This window comes from Rhinatrema bivittatum, chromosome 9 (genome assembly GCF_901001135.1).
Source record: "Rhinatrema bivittatum chromosome 9, aRhiBiv1.1, whole genome shotgun sequence".
NCBI lineage: Eukaryota > Metazoa > Chordata > Amphibia > Gymnophiona > Rhinatrematidae > Rhinatrema > Rhinatrema bivittatum.
The window spans coordinates 261064288-261081956 of NC_042623.1; the positions used below are offsets into that span (position 1 = coordinate 261064288).

Here is a 17669-nt window from a genome sequence, read left to right on the forward strand (position 1 = left end):
TATTTCTCATCTGTTTCCCTTTCCCTCTGACTATTGTCTTGAGCTGTTTGTGTGTGAAAGTTTTTGTTAGTTTGTCCTGTTTGTCTTTGTGTTTGGGTGAGGTATAGTGATGAGACGTGATGAGGCAGAGGAGGAGTGGGGAAGCATGGTGGTGTTGAGTGCAGAGGATGGAGCGTGATAGACATGGAAAGAGAGGAGAGGACAGGTGTCATGAGAGAAGGGAAGATGGGAGGAGAAGGGGAAGGAGGCCAAGGGCAAGAGTGCTAGGTGGAGGAGTAGGAGTAGGGACAGGAGTAGAGATAGGCAGGAGGGAAGGAATAAGAGGTGGGGGAAGGAGATAGGCAGACGAGTATGGAGGGAAGAGAATAGCAGGCTAGGGCTAGACAGAGAGGGCAGAGGGGAAGGAAAGAAGGGGAGAGTGGAGTGGGAACGAGAGTGAGGAAAGGGAGGACACCTCTCTGGAAGTGGCACCCCCCTTCTGGCAGCCAGGCAGTAGGGTGCACTTGTCTGAGGGCTTTGAAGTTCAGTGTGGAGAACAATGAAATGATTATTGCAGGGGTCATCAAGCATTATGTCATGCTCTTCAATAACTGTGCAGCAACAAAAACGAGAGGGCATCCAAGGGCCAGATCTGGCATACTATTGCTCAGGCTATCTCCAGGCACAGCAGCATCAAGCGGAGTCGGGAGCAGGTAGTCCTCAGATACCGTGACATAAAAGCCCAGTTGAAAACCAAGGTGTCTAACAGGAAAACGTATATGTGCCAGACCAGAGGAGGAGCCCTTTGCCCGATAGTGCTGACACCAATGGAGGAACGTCTCATCCAGCGGTTGGACTGGATGTGTTTGAGGGAATGGCTGAGCGGCTGTACACCTTGCAATCCAGAGCTGATAAGTTTACCTTACCTGTAAATGGCAAGGCTGCTACAGTTGTCCACATCATTTGGCAAGATGCTCTCTTTGATTGAGATGCAAAGTGTGCATCTTTTGCCAAACAGTACATGTGTACTTCTTGGCTTTGTTACTTCTGTCTTCTTCTGTGTTTCAACAGCTCTCACCTAGGAGTCTGCTAAGAGTGAACAGGTATTATACAGATCCACATGCCTGGCCAGAATTGGGGGGGGGGGGGGGGCAGCCAGGCTGTAGAGATCTGTCTTGTCCCAAGCAACAGCAGGCCTCTTGGGCTGTGGGGATTCTCTAACCTAAACAACTCCCTTACTCCTCTCCTCAGCTGTCATACAGCTGCTGACATGGTGTTAGAGCAGCCTGCAAATAGACAGAGTTGCCTAAAACAAAGATTGTATAGTGGACAAGTGATGCAGCAAATGTTTGCTGGTAAACCTGTCCCCTAAAAAGCAACAGCAGAAATGTGGCACCACTTCTATATAGGGAAGGACCCAAAAAGCACAAAGGAAGGCGATCTATGATAACCGTCAGGATGAAAAAAGAAAATAGATGCCTGTAGTCTAAAGTAAAGTGGAGACACAAGGGTAGCCCGACTCTGGCCGAGTTTCACCGTTTCAAAACGGCTGCCTCAGGGGCTTACATCAATCAACTTGAGTTCCTTGGTTATGTACAAACTAAGAATGAAGGATGATCATATAGAGAGCTATATGATCTATAACGCTGTTCCGTCTTGAAGCATTCAACCGGATCTCCACTTGTAAAGTCAAACATGTTTGACTTTACAAGTGGAGATCCGGTTTTGCACTTTGTGCACCTGCACTTTGTGCACCTACACATGTCCAATGTGTAGGTTTCTGACCTATTCCTAATCAACCATCATTGATGTGTGTGGCAGCCTGGTCCATAACTTCTAACGAGAGAGTCGGAGTCCTAACAATGCAAGGAGGTATTGACATGGACCTCTTCAAGCCCTCAGGTGGCAAGAGACCAACACAGAAAGTGCCTAAGCCATCATGCCAGACACATGAGACCTCTGGGAGAAATTGGCCTATGCAACACAGTGGCAGGTTTCAGAATGAGGCAGGATGTAGACTACTGAGGTCATCAGCTGACAACATCTTCTATAGCCTTTATGCTATACACATAGCTGATTATTGAGAGTTTCTCCATACACCTACTTTGCTGACCACAAACTGTAAAACTGACAAACAGACACATGAGACTCAGCCTGCAGGACAGCAATTTTTTATCTTGGCCACAAGTCACAGCAGCCATGTAGACCAGCAAGAGCCTCCAACTATAAAACACCAGAAAGGTAGTGATTCACTTTGGAAACTGACCATTCTGCAAGCTGTTCACCCAAGGAGTCCTCAGCCTATGTGCTTTTAGGGTGGCCATCGATAGCTAGTATCAGTTACGCTGCATATTTTCTAGATACCTACATACAGCAGCACCACCACATGACTAGCCCTGAGCTGCACCGGCCAAGTGCCTCACAGCATATGACATCTCCATATTTGACAAAGGCTACCTGTGACGTGTCAGGCAAGGCAAATAGCTCCTAACACACCTTTGCGGTGGGTTAAGTGACATGAACCTTTTCTTAGAAGACATATGAATGCTATTAGAATTCTTACCCTCGACATTCAGAGCTGACTTTCAAATACAAGTAAAGGCATGAAACCATCCAATTCCCAACCTTGCCTTCACACAGTCTGACCAGCAACCCTGTCTAGCCTCCCCGAGAAGCTAAAATAACCAACATGACTGCCCAACAGCAAAGGCCCTCACAACTATATATGATAATAATTGACATGCCTAGGTAGGTATAGCAGGGTACACCTGTGTATGGGTACATGCAGCCTCAAAGATGTATGCTAGCTTGCAATGACCTGTGAGCATTGTTGGAATGCCAGAGTCTTTGACAGGTGCTTTACTAAAGGCTGTAACTGAAGGCCTGCTAGAAGAGCACTCTGAATTCAGCCACTACTTCTGAAATAACTGAGGCAGTGCTGGGGCAGTGGCTTTGCAGGCCCATGTGACATAAAGCATCCCAGGTACAGGTACATAACTTCACATACACACAGTTGTCCGCTATGGGATGAGGCTGTAAAATGGCAACTCTGTGATTGATACTTTAAAGTGTCAATCTCTAGCTTTAGGCTGGGCCTTTAAACTTCAGAACTGCTTGTGATTTATAGGATTTCTAGAGCTGTTGCTGCCCATGTTCAAGGCCCAGATGAAGTTCCATCACCTATGGCACTATCTCACTCATATGTGATGGCTAAGCAAGGGACATACATAGGAGGTAGGCCTGCCCAGCAAAACACCATGTGTACACTGCGTTGGCAGTTGTACACAAACACTATTGCAACATAAGCCTCTTTAGACTCACTACCAGTCAGAAAACATTAGGCAGCACATATATTTCGTGTTACCTTTACTCTGACTACAATTGTTCAACTACAGTCTACTGCGCCATAGTCAAGATGAAGCATAAATAGGCATACATGATTTTTGTTATACAGTGACACAGACAGAGATGATAGAGTGTTTACAGCTGCTCTCCTCTCTACTGGCCTCCCTTCCATGGAAGGGGTAGTTGAGGTCTAAAAGGAAAAGTAGCATTCTATGAGGATTTGTTGAAGCCAAGGACACTCAGTATGGTGTCCTTGGCTTTGCAGGTACACATGGAGGATCAGGGGGTAGATCTGGAAGTATCTCCATTGGTATTCCATGGTGTAGAGCGAGATTTTGGAATGCACAGCAGAGCAGCGCTATGGGGCCGATGCAATAGTGTGCTCAGCCGAGCACACTATATAACCCGCAATGGGATGTGGGTTGTCTAGGTGCTAACTAATCCCCTTATGCAATAAGGGGATTAGTGCATCTATAACGCACATCCAACACGAAATGAAACTAATAGAGCTCATCACATGCACATTTTTGCAATCAGAAATTGATGCCTGCTTTTCTGTATAGCCTCCTACTTAATATCGTTGCAGTATTAAGTAGGAGGAAAAATCTTTCATAAACTAATTAAAAAAAAAAAGCGCTGGCAGTCTGACTGGTGCCTTGGGTCTATTTTCCTAACCAGAAGATGGCTGACGCTCTCGGGCTCCCATTATCAAGGAGGTGCTAGGGGCGTGCAAGCAACCCTAGCACCTCTTTGATAACGTGATCCCTAATATAAATATTGCATGGTACCCCTAGAAGGGTCGCCTGGGAGCGCATTAGGAAAACAGGCGCTGACTGTTCAGTGCCAGCTTTCTACGCACAAATATTGCAGCGACCCCAATATTTCATACTTTGGGTGGGAAATAGATTAGATTAAAGTGTCACCCATTTTGTCCAAATAGCGAAACCTATTTTTGATAAAGATGTGAATCGGAACCGGAATCGGTTCTGATTCCAGTTCCGATTCACATTGCGTTTTTTTTTTCGTCCGGCCCGATCGCGGTTTTGTTTATCGGCTGCGCCCGAACCGATAAACAAAAAACCCACCCCCAACCCTTTAAAACTAATCCCTTGGCTTCCCCCACCCTCCTGACCCCCCAAAAAACTTTTTACAGGTACCTGGTGGTCCAGTGGGGGTCCCGGGAGCGATCTCCCGCTCCCGGGCCGTCGGCTGCCACTAATAAAAATGGCGCCGATGGCCTCTTGCCCTTACCATGTGACAGGGTATCCGTGCCATTGGCCGGTCCCTGTCACATGGTAGGAGCACTGGATGGCCCATGCCATTTTTAAAGATGGCGCCGGCCATCCAGTGCTCCTGTCCATGCCACCTTTTTCTGTGACACTATATGGCCAGTGAAGCAGTAGCTGAATCCAGGTCAGATCTTCCAGACTAGTAAACTGCATCTGGGGATTCCACCAAATGCGTGGCATCCCCTCACAACCAGGATAAGGTTACTTGTTCACAGCAGACATCAGAGGTGCCACACCTTTCCTAGCATAAAAAACCTCTACCTCGTGCTCTGAATGTGCAAGTCCCTGGCTGCTCTGCACTATGTCCTCCAGAGATACAAATGTGTCTGCCCTGATACAGGGAATATGCTAGGCCCCAAAATGCACAGGCTGCTGCTTCTGGTTTCCTTGTGTGATGAGCAAGACAAACGGTTTCTAACATCCTTGCTGACCCACCTCTAACAGAGCACACCGGATCTGCGAGTACCAGCAGTGTGGACATGTAAATGCTGTGATTAACCAGTGAGATTTCAAGTGCTCCAAATGGAAGGACTGGAAAAGGGCACTGTTTAAAGTGAACCCATAGAAAGTGTGTAGTGGCTGCTAACACACCAAGCTTTACGGCAAGTGCATTGTTTGGCCTCACAAGATTTGCAGACCACTTGTGAGAGAAAGCCAGGCCTTGGCACAATGGCGTACAGACCTAACTATACAAGCCACTTGTCATGTCAGCAATGCTGCTATATCCCACCCCATGTCCGTGCCATTTGCTGCAAATACATAGTGTCCCAAGGCACCAGTCAGGGAGAATCCTCAGCCCAGCCACCCCCAGGTCAGACTCCTCCAGACAGTTTCACTCTGCAGGACTCCAAGCACCATTTTAAGGTTCTTTAACTCTATCCCACAGCAATGTAAAAACAAAAAGAGGTTTTGTCCACCACTCTTTTACAGTTCAAGAATGGAAAAAACTACACAAGTTTCCAAAGCCCCTCAGTTCAGTGGGGGGGGAGACAAATGAGCTTAGCCTTCCAGTCAACAAACCACCCTGCTAAGCAAAGACAAAACACTCCTTAAAAAAACCACAAACCAAGTAAAAAAAATCAAACAAAACTTAGAGAAATCCCACTTACTCTATTTCCATGTCAGTGCTAGTAGTTTCCACTGTAGGGACCTCCACTTCCACAGCTTCCTCCTCCTCTGAGGAGGAGTTGAGCTTCCCTTTAAACTCCAGTATATCCCTAGTGCCTTCCTCCTCCGTTTTCATGGGTTCAGGTGTATACATTTCCCGGTGCCATTCTCAGGTGTATAATCAAGTCTCTTTCCTTTCTTCCATTGGCTTGGCCTTGGCTCCAAGAACCTGGGGAATGTAATCTTCCCCTGTAGTCTTGAGGCAGCTGTTTCTGAGCTCCCTCCATCAGAGCAGAGAGCTACCCTTTTCCGGTTCCTTTCCCCTGGCTTCTTCTCCCCCCCAGGAAGGGGAGAATCTCCTTTTCTCTTTTCCAGAGGAGTTGGAGAGGGATTTGCTGCTGCCTCACCCAAGGTAAGCCTTTTTCTAACCTTTTGCTGAGGATTTTTCCTAGGCTGAGCGAGGCAGTAGCTTCAGTTTTCCCTCCCCCATTTTCTTTAGGTGTATTTCTTTAGGGTTTAGTTTCTACTTGTGGTTTAATTTGTTGTGTTTAAGGTTTGTGTTTGTTTCTTTTGTATAGTTTTGTAGAGTTAATTGTTTCTGCTTGTGGGTTTAGTTTATTCCTTTTGTAATTGTATTTAGAACTTGTTTGTCCCTTTTGTGGTTCTTCTTCAGTTGATAGTTTTTTTGGTTAATTATTTGTTTGTTATTTTTTTGTTTCAGTTTGTCCTTCCCCCCTCTTTTAGTTCCTAGAGGCAACACCACTGTGCACAGCCTTCTTCCTTAGGCCTCTGGCTGGCTGACACCCTCCCTCCCTTTTTCTCAGTCTCTTGAGCTTGGTTTCCCCTTAGCATCTGAAACTTCTCCCTCCTCTCCACTGACCAAGGCCTGCTTATTCCTAAATTTTCCCTCTGTCCCCTTCCCATCCTTTCATTATTTTTTTCTTTTACACCAGCAAATTAGAGACCATGGAGGTTGGGAATCCAGGAAGAGGTATCAATAATCCAAAGAAAATTAAGGCCCACATAACCCAGAGAGGCCCCTCCCCACGTCATCATAAAAAGCTCCACCGATACCTTGGGGCCGTACTGAAAGTCATCATGCCCAGGAAGGGCCTGGCAAGGTGGAGGCACAAGAACTCCACACAGCAAAAGCCCGCAAGGAAGCAGGAGCCAAAACCTGACCCGTTACCTTATCAGGAGCTGGAGCCTGAGAGCCCAGGAGAGGGGACCTCCAAAGGATTCTGACGTCCACCAGACACCGGAATTGCCCAACTGGTCCAGTGGGCCCACTGATGAGGTCAAGCCGGAATGGAGGGAGCTCCCTCATTCCACAACCAAAAGAGACACCTGTTGTGACAGATCCCCCTCCCCTGGAGGAGGCCCCACAGGGTGCAGTTAGGCCCCAGGGAAAACACACGACTGATGCTACGAGCCCCATGAGTGACCCCCAGGGTGAGCAATCCCAGAATAATATGAGTGGGATCCTTGTGGGTAATTCCCAGGGTGGACTCCTTTCAGCTGGCATAAACAAGAACCCCATGGGCAACCCCCATGGTGAGTCCCCTGCAGGAGTCCCTGACCCTCCTAACATGAGCACACCAGGCAGTGGCAAAGCCTAGCCCACCCACCCCCAAGCCCCAGGGTAGGAACAGCCAAGATATCAGGGGTCTCAGGGGAGATGCCCACGGGGGGAAGAAAAGATTGAAGATAAGAGGGGAGGAACTGGGCCTGAGCACACCTACCCCAGCTGTAAAACCTTATGCAGCCATCATGGCTGGAACCCTCCCCATCTCACCCACCGGAAATGGCAGAGCCAGGCCTTCAACTCCCCCACATGTCATCATGGCAGGGCATTGCGGTCTGAGCCATAAGCACACGATTTGGTGTGAAATTCTGGCAATGGAAGACATTCATGCATATGCCCTGGCAGTGGCGCAGATCGTAGGCGCAAAAAACGTCCACTCTGCCAGCAAGGAGAGCAGTAATTTATCTACGCTCCATGGCTGCGGTACATAAAACCCTAATTACCGAGCTTGTAGTGGAAGACATTTTTCACTCTCTAGAGCCTCTTGATGCACAAGGGGTGCGAGTAGTTCTTTCAAACGTTCCACCATTCCTGGAGCCTCTTGATGATGCAAATTAGGGATGTGAATCGTTTTAGGACGATTAAAATTATCGTCCGATAATTTTAATATCGTCTTAAACCGTTATGGAACACAATACAATAGAGATTCTAACGATTTATCGTTATAAATCGTTAGAATCGTGAGCCGGCACACTAAAACCCCCTAAAACCCACCCCCGACCCTTTAAATTAAATCCCCCACCCTCCCGAACCCCCCCCAAATGAGTTAAATAACCTGCGGGTCCAGCGGCGGTCCGGAACGGCAGCGGTCCGGAACGGGCTCCTGCTCCTGAATCTTGTTGTCTTCAGCCGGCGCCATTTTCCAAAATGGCGCCGAAAAATGGCGGCGGCCATAGACGAACACGATTGGACGGCAGGAGGTCCTTCTGGACCCCCGCTGGACTTTTGGCAAGTCTCGTGGGGGTCAGGAGGCCCCCCACAAGCTGGCCAAAAGTTCCTGGAGGTCCAGCAGGGGTCAGGGAGCGATTTCCCGCCGCGAATCGTTTTCGTACGGAAAATGGCGCCGGCAGGAGATCGACTGCAGGAGGTCGTTCAGCGAGGCGCCGGAACCCTCGCTGAACGACCTCCTGCAGTCGATCTCCTGCCGGCGCCATTTTCCGTACGAAAACGATTCGCGGCGGGAAATCGCTCCCTGACCCCCGCTGGACCTCCAGGAACTTTTGGCCAGCTTGTGGGGGGCCTCCTGACCCCCACGAGACTTGCCAAAAGTCCAGCGGGGGTCCGGAAGGACCTCCTGCCGTCCAATCGTGTTCGTCTATGGCCGCCGCCATTTTTCGGCGCCATTTTGGAAAATGGCGCCGGCTGAAGACAACAAGATTCAGGAGCAGGAGCCCGTTCCGGACCACTGCCGTTCCGGACCGCCGCTGGACCCGCAGGTTATTTAACTCATTTGGGGGGGTTCGGGAGGGTGGGGGATTTAATTTAAAGGGTCGGGGGTGGGTTTTAGGGGGTTTTAATGTGCCGGTTTTGCGATTTTTAGATTTTTAGATTTTTCACGATTTTTCACGATATTTTACCCCCCCAAACGGCAACAATACGATTCCCTCCCCCTCCCAGCCGAAATCGATCGTTAAGACGATCGAGGACACGATTCACATCCCTAATGCAAATAGAGTGCCCACGAGGAAGGGAATGCGGGTAATTGCCACCAACACTCAGCTGGCCCACAAAGGGCTTCCTCCTTGTACTCCCCTGTCTCATAGTATTAAACAGATGTCTACAAATTTTATCATGTAGACAGTATTTCTTCACGAAGAGGGTGGTGGATACCTGGAATGCCCTTCTGGAGGAACTGGTGAAGACCAAAACTGTGAAGGATTTCAAAGAGGCGTAGGATAAACACTGTGGTTCCATAAATTATAGAGGATGTGAATGAAGTGAAGAGGCATGGAGGTGGCTTGCAGGAATGACGGCTACTACCTGGAGATTAATATCCTAATTAAATAAACATACACACAGTTAATGTGACTCCAACATTGCTCTATGCTTCAACAGCAAGAGGAAATGTGAAAAAAAAGGATTTGCATCCACAAAAAAGCAGGGGAGTAGCTTGCTTGATATGGCGGTTACTCCCCCAAACCAAATTAGCCTAATACTTCATTTCAATGATATCCAGCATAGTTATCTGCTTCAACGGCAGGGGGAATGATGTAAATATCTCTGCTTCAACGGCAGGGGGAATGATGAAAAGATGATTTATATTCGGATAACAACCAAGGACTGAGTTGCACAGGCTGGATAAACATGTGTGGGATTAGCTTGTTATGACGGCAGTTACTACCCCTAAACAATTAGCTAGATACTTCACTTAGATGCAACTCCAGCACTGCTAACTACATCAAATGTGGAGGTGGAAGGGAAATAGATCGATGGCGGGGTGGAAGGGAAATAGAACAAAAAAGTCACTTACAAGGGAGAGAAACAGATAAGTATGGGGAAAAAAAAAGTGAAAGCTTGCTGGGCAGACTGGATGGACCGTTTGGTCGTCTTCTGCCATCATTTCTATGTTTCTATGTTTCTATATGTTCAAATATACAGATTCATAAGAGTCAATTTTCAAAGCTGTTTCACATATAAAAAAAACATAAGCATGTGTAATTAGTAGGTACATTTGCATATGTTATTTTAACCTAGAGAGTATGCACATACTTGAAATATTTATTTATGTATATATTTAAAAAGACATAATCTGCTCAATTCTGCATTCTTTGTGGAGCACAAGAAAACATCTATTATAAAATAACATAAAAATGGCAAAGTAATACAATAATGTACAATAATAAAAACACCAAGTACAATATCATTTTTCACTCTGCAATGGAGCAAGCAGGATCAAATAATGGTTATAACCTCTGTTTCTATGTCTTACCAGACTCATAGTTAAATATTTTCATGGTTTACATAGGTATCTGCCCCTTAACCAAATGCCTCCCTGAAGAAAAGAGCTTTAAGTTTGTCTGGAAAGTCGTTCCACCACTATGAGCCAACCAGACTGTCTCTTCCAGTTTGATCTGCCCTGCCAGTGGCACTTGCATTTTACCGGGAGGGGTGGACTGGTGAGTTCTAGGGGTGTTCCAGGGCAGGGTTCAGAAGTATGCATGAAAGTTACTGTTCTGAAAGTGGTACATGCAGATATTACCAAACCGGAGTGAACATTTTTACACCTGCTAATGGACTCACATAATTAAAATTGGACTTGTTTTGTTGTCTGCAGATTTTGGGTGAGAGGTCTGAGTGAACTGGTGGGGGGTTCAAGGTGAAGTACTAGAGCAGTGGTTCTCAACCCTGTCCTGGGGACCCCACAGCCAGTCAGGTTTTCATGATATCCACAATGAATATGCATGAGAGAATTTGCATGTTATGGAGGCAGTGCATGCAAATTTTCTCTCATGCATATTCATTGTGGATATCATGAAAACCCGACTGGCTGTGGGGTCCCCAGGACAGGGTAGAGAACCACTGCACTAGAGGGTCCAGGTGAATTGAAGAAGGACTAAGTGAAGTGGTGGAGTTATCAGTAAACTGGTGAGTTCAAGTGCTATCTTTTTCAGACTGATCTATGTGGATACTATATAAAGTACCGACCTCCACATTTAATTCATGGTAGTTCAAGTGAACATGATTATTTTTATGTGCCTAAAATATACACATGTATGTTTATAAGATAGGTAGAGAAAAAGTGTGTTCAGACATTGGAAATATATGTATTTACTCCAACATATGCGTGTACTTTCAGGGCAGAAATAAGTGATATTGTATAAATTATGCATCACCAACCTTACAGTTTAAAAAATACTTGCATATATTTCCACATTTCCATTTAACATGCACAAATTATATACTGCAGAAAGTTTTGAAAGTTGGGCTCTTAACATATTTGATTACAAAACTCACAGTCATGTCAGAGATGAATGCAGCAAGCAAAGTTTATAAGAAATGGCTGGTGTATGCTGCTGTTTTGTTTTGTGCTGTGTGTCATCTACTATAGATATCCACTTCAGACTAGCTAGTCAGCAAAAAGAATGATTCAGCTCTTATCAGAGACAGAAATAACTTTGTCACAGCTCTGATAATGTTATTTATGTTTTCCTTCAGGTTTGCAGTGTGACATATTGTTTTCTCTCCCTCTCTCTTTCTGATTTCTGCTTGTTTCATTTGTATTTTTGGACTTGCATAGCTGGCATTTCTCTGTAAGGAACCAATGTGATGTGTCACATTAAGGGGCCTATTGCTTTTAAGCTGAACATCTAGCCCGTTAGGTTTAGTTGAAAATTTGGCTAAAGGAGCCGACCCTCTCCAGCTAAGGGGTGAAGGCCACAACCGGAGAGGTGCGTCACCAATGAAGCAAGGGAGGGGACAGAGGCTAGTTGTGGGCCAGCGAACATAATTTAAAGATGGCCTGGTCTGCCCTCCAGCCTCTTCTTTTGGCGGTTTTGAGGAGCTCACCTTCTGAGTAAGGACTGCCTTTTACCTTCTCTGTTTTTTGCCATAGTCCACAGTCAGGCATGTAGGCTTTGGTCTGGTTCTTGTTGAGCGATGTCTGATTTTGACCTACAGTAGCAGAGATTGGGGGAAAGATTGACCGGAGGAGTGTGTGGGCCATTGACGTCTTCCCTCCCCCCACCCCCCAGCCTGATAGGTTGTTCTTATGTCTCCCAGGGCCTTCTTGCAGGGTACCCAATATACGGCAGTGATAAGTGCCTCTTCCTTCCACATTGGCTGTGTTGTCCATTCAATTTCATAAAAAAAGAGATCAGGCTGGTGGGACAAATAGATTTGGGCCATCCTCCAAGTGGCCTGCACTGGGAGCAGACCTCTTTTCACTTCCGTCAACCAGTTGAGCAAGTGCTTTCCCACCTCTCATCAGCCATTCAGGCTGTTCAGGTTCTGCAGGAAAAAAATGAAGAAGAGACAGATGAAACCCAGGAAGATACAGAGTCAGACTCTGAAAATGGAAAGGGAATATGAATTCCTTCTTCAGACTGAAGAGAACCTTCAGAAAATAGCATTGCTGAAGAAGTAAAAGAAAACAATGGAAGGGAGAAAGATGCCAGAAAAATGATGGTAGCTACAGAGGAGACTAAGCTGAAGGTTCCCTAAAAACAAAATGAAAAAATTCAAAATATGAAAGTGATGAATAAAACACTTGAAGTGCAAAAACAAACAAGATTTTACAACTGCAGAAGGAAAAATAGCGACTATAGAGAATAGTCATACATTGAATGTGAAAAAATTGGAAAAACATAGAACAGTGGGAATGTTGGGGTCAACATTCCATTTTAAGTTGGGAGTATGTAAATGGGGTAATTAAAAATGTTAATAAAAAATAGAAATGACCTGTCAGTATGCCCCTGAGAAAAAGAAGCCAGTGCAGGACCTGTCTGGGGTCTGAAGTGGCTGGACCCTGTGGCTATAGAAAGGACAATGATTGAATGGCCTGGTTCAAAAAGAGTCTCAGAGAGCAAGTATAATTCTGAAGCCATTTCCTAGGGAATGTAAGGCCAGCAAGATAACCTGGGCATGAGACAGACAGAAAAATCCAGTGACTGTTTTAGAACCGATAGATAGGGTGAAGGCCAAATATTAGAAGAACAGAAGCACTGTCTTGGTGTTCATCCCAAAGGCCTTTAAAAACTGTTAAAATGCAGTAAATCCAAGAAAGGGTAGCTGTAGACATAACAGAAATGAGTGGAAAGTGTGAATGTGTATGTTAGTAGCACTGGTTCCGGTTAAGGTAAGGGTGAGGTTAGGCAATTAGTCTTAAAGCTGCATGGCGGTGAAGTAGCGCAGCATAATTTACATAGGGGTAGATTTTAAAAAGCCTATGTGGGCTGGGCCTATTTTAGAAAGGCCCGGCAATGCACGTAAAACCCCAGGACGTGTCTAAGTCCCAGGGCTTTAGGAAAGGGGTGGAGGCGGGGCCAGAGGCCTTCGGCACAGCACCCATTTGCCACTATGTCGGAGGATTGCATGCCTAGGCAGGCGCAGCAGGTAAAATAATTCTTTTGGGGGGCCTAGAATAGGGATGGGGTGTGTTGGTGAGGGGACGAGGAAGGGAGGTTTGGGTTGGGGGTTGGGAAGTTCCCTCCCAGGCTGCTTCAAAATCGGAGAGCCTGGGAGGAAACGTGTGAAGGCCGTGGGCATCTGCGCACGCAAAGGGGTGCACAATTGTGCACCCCTTTGCGTGCGCCAATCTCCAATTTTATAACATGAGCGCACCTGCACATGCATGTTATAAAATCAGGTGTCCATGTCTGCGTGCCCGGTAGTGCACTCACATGGACGCCCGCGCGTAGCTTTTTAAAAGTTACCTCATAGTGAAAGACAGGAAAAATATTACACAACTGGGAGAAAATTCACCCATAGTGAGAGAAAGTACAAGCGAAGTGTTGAATACCCTAGCCAACCCTGCAAAGAAAGTGGATAAATGTGACTCGCTTCAATTTGAGTATTAGTTACCCTGTAAATGAAGGCAAACTGAAAGTTAAAGGAAAGAGGCAATGGACGCACACCACCTTTCACCCAAACCACAGTCAGTAATAAAATGACTGAATGAAAGATAAGAGCAACAAAGAATCTCTTGAATGTAAGATCAGTTCTGAGAGGTACTGGCAGAAGTGGATGCTATGAGGTACAAGTGTAACAAGTGCTGGGGTATAAGCACTAGCAGTGCTAGAGTGCACAGTATGTATGTGTAGAAGCATTGTCTTTTCTTAAAAGCTAGGGCTGTATTAATTATTATTTTTTAAAGATAGTTGGTCATACACAATTCCACTAAGTCGTTGAGGACTTAAAAACTGAGGGAACTCCCCATATTTAGTTACTTAGCTTGTGGAAAATACTCAGCATAGGGAGATAGTTTCTCTTATTGATTTTCTTTAGCTTAGGGTAGTAGAGAGAAAAGCTGAATGAGGACATCAGAACCTGCAAGAACTTCCCATACGACAATTCTAGAACCAAGAAAACTGCCTCAAGCTACGTGTATACACTTTAATGATACAGCCAGGTCTGAACTGATAAACACACAAAAGACAAACAAGTAAATAAGAAAAAGAAAAGAGCACAGAGGAAAAGAGAGATTCAGAAAGGAAGCAAACAGACAAAAGTACATGCTTACCTGGATGAACACTCCAGGAAGAAAACTTCTCTTTTTCCTGGAAAACATTAAAGAGCACACACAGACTCAGTTTTTGACATAAAGTATTAATAAGCAAAAGCAGAGTTAACTTAATAATTCAAAGAATATAGGCCAATGCTTATCCAACTGTAATGATTGATAATACTTGCTTGTTAGAAGCCTGAGATCTCAGGCTTTTTTTTCCTTTGTTTTTTTTTTTAAGTTGTGGTGTCTAAGAGAAGATAAAGGTTCAGGAATATATTGTTATATGCACATTTTATTGAATTAGAGATAAAAATATTGTTTACTAAAAGGAGAAAATCTGCTTCCTGAATTAAAATTATTAAATTGGTTTACAATGAAAAATAATTTTTTTTGTTTGTTTTACAATTATCCTTGCCTTCCCTCTTGACCTTAAGACAATATGCTGGGTGGGTTGTGGATCCTTGGCCCTGTGGGATACCTAGTGGGGAAGAGGGCACTGAACTGCATCCTGTTGCAGGACCGCTAGGGAGCGGTCCCAATTCCGGGGAGATTTGTGTGCCCTTGGACCATGGCATGACTGTAGAGAGCTCCGTAGAAGCACCGAGGCAGGCAAGACATGTCCAAGCATGGATGGAGAGACTGACCACCGGAGCCCTAACCTCTGCTGAACCTACACGCACTGGAAGAGACCCAGCAACGCAATGCTGGTCTCTGGGGTAGCCCTCTGACCACTCAATAGCCCTTTCAGACCTGCCGCATGAGAGCGGCAGATGCGACAGGACAGACGGAGGTCGAGGACAGGTGATGGTACTGGAACATGACAGGAACTCGGAGACTTGGACAAGGCTGAAGACTTGAACAAGACGAGGTTACTTCGAACTCAGATGAGACGAGAACGCTTGTGACTTAGAACTCAGGCGAGACGAGGACGCTTTGAGCTTGGGACTCAGATGCAAGATGCTCAGACTTGAAAGAAGATCAGACGGACTCGAGTCAGGCGAGGATTCTGGATACTCTGATGAGGACTCAGGATACTCAAAGACTCAGGATCTAGGTCGAGGACAGAAACAGGCATCCGGGGAGTGCTCGAGGAAAGATCCAAGCGGAAGAGGGCTCCAGCCATCGGAAACGGACACCAGATTGATACGGATTTACTCCCAGAGAAGGTCAGCTGGAGACAAAGTCCAGGGCAAGGCAAAGCTGAACCCGGAGCTAGGAACTGACGATACTTCAGGATCAGAACTAGACAAGGACATCAGGATCAGGACTTGCAACATGGAACTCGGGACATCAGGATCAGGACTGGAACGTAGGACACCGGTACCTCGGGACATCAGGGCATCTGGACGTCTATGGCATCTGTACACCAGGGACCTCTGGTGAGGAGGGCCTCAGGAATGTCTGGAACACGAAGGACGAAGCAACAGATACTTCTGGACCAGGGACATCATGACAAAGAACATCTGGAGGCTGGACATCAGAAGATGAAGACATCAGAAGACAGGGACATCTTGACTCCAGATGTTCTGCTGTCTGCTGGTTGTTAAAGCTGGACACAAGGATTTGGGATCTGACAAGAGACCAGGATATGGAACAAAAGATGAAGACGAAGGTTCAAGAAACCACAAATGAAGACGAGGAATACCAACAAAAAACAGTGCCTTGAAGAAGCAAGGAAGGATCACGGAGGTCTCCTGGAATGAAGAGCTGGAACGGAGGATCCAGGAGCAGTCCAGCTCCATGACTTGCTCCTTGTGAAGACGGACTGAGGAAGGCCCTATTTATAGGGCTGAAGAGGAAATACCTTAGAAGCGTCAGCAGGAGGAGCCCAGGAGGACTGCCCACCGCTGGCCCTTTAAAAGAGGAAGAGAGGCATGGCCACATATCTAGGAGGAGAGTAGGACCTTGGAGAGCAGCATCCATGCTGCAAGAAAGAGCAGGCCCTGATATCAGCGGCTCCCTGCTGCAAAGAGCGAAGATGATAGAGGCCTCCAGGCCGCATGAAGAGGACCCAGTTGATGGCAGCCTCCGGGCTGCATGAAAGGCCTGGTCGGCAGCGGCCTGCTACGGATGGCAGCAGCAGCGGTGGTTTATGTCAGCAGCCTCCAGGCTACAAGGGGATGGTGACAGGAAGGCAGGCTGGTCATGAAGAGGAGAGAGGCTGCTTGAGGGCCTATCCCACAAGCAGAATCATAATGCACCCTGGTGGGTTCCATCTGAGAGCTTGCTGCACTGGTGTCACATCTACACTTCTTTACCATCAATCTCAGCCACAGCAGTCTTCATCTTTCAAGGGCGGGCGCTGGTGGGGTCCCATTTTTGTCCTTTTACTTCATGGTCTCTATAGTGCAGGTTCTTTTACATGCTGTGATGAACATTGTGGGTGTTTTCCCTTAGTGCTGTGATGTGGTTGGAGGAGCCAACATACTAGGCCCACACTGAAAGCTGACAAATGCCCTCTGAAGTGGGACAGAATGGAGCTTTGCCTATATCTGCCTCCTCCCTCACAGGCTGGAACCCTTGGGTTCCGGCAGGTGGGTCCAAGGGCAGTCAGGCAAACGAGAGTCCAAGAACAAGCCAGGGTCAGGGCTGATGGCAGACAAGCCAATACCATAGACAAGCCAGAAGTCAGGATGGGCAACAGACAAGGTATAGTCAGAATCCAAGATGAAGGTCAGGTCTAGGTGGCAGACAACAGAATGCTCATGATCTGTAGTCAAAGTCAATACCAGGAATTCAAGACAAGGAATGACAAAGCTGGGCAAGGCAAGGCTGGAAGTCGGGGACAAGACAGGACCACAGGAACAATTCAGGCTGGAACGCAGGAACAGAACCCAGCAACTCCATCTAACATCAGATAGCAGAGAGTGTAAGAAAAAGCTGAAAACCCAACTATTCAAAAAAGCATTTGAAGTCTCAAGTTAATATCTTTCCCATTACATTATTATCGTTGATATGGAGACATGCCTTTACTTAATAGAGGCTCTGTCCATTGTCTTTTATTTATTTTAGCTTGTTTTATACTGTATAATGTATGATATGCTGATATGGAATATTATGAATGTAGTACTGTAAACTGCCCTGACCAATACAAATTGAAAGTGCAGTATATAAGCATTCTAAATAAATAAATGTGCTGCTGAAGGCAGGAGACCCTTTGAGGCACCTGGCCAGAATCGTAGCTGGGATTAAATACCCAGCT

General features: G+C 46.3%; 1 long non-coding RNA gene across 2 annotated transcripts in view; it reads left to right on the top strand.

The window, feature by feature from the left end:
- The first annotated feature begins 5816 nt into the window (after nt 1–5816).
- The window catches only part of LOC115099053, a 297401-nt gene continuing 285548 nt past the window's right edge, over nt 5817–17669 (top strand). For both annotated transcript variants that reach the window (XR_003858672.1, XR_003858673.1), the window contains exon 1: nt 5817–6132. This is a non-coding gene — a long non-coding RNA (uncharacterized LOC115099053). The remainder of the gene's footprint in view (nt 6133–17669) is intronic.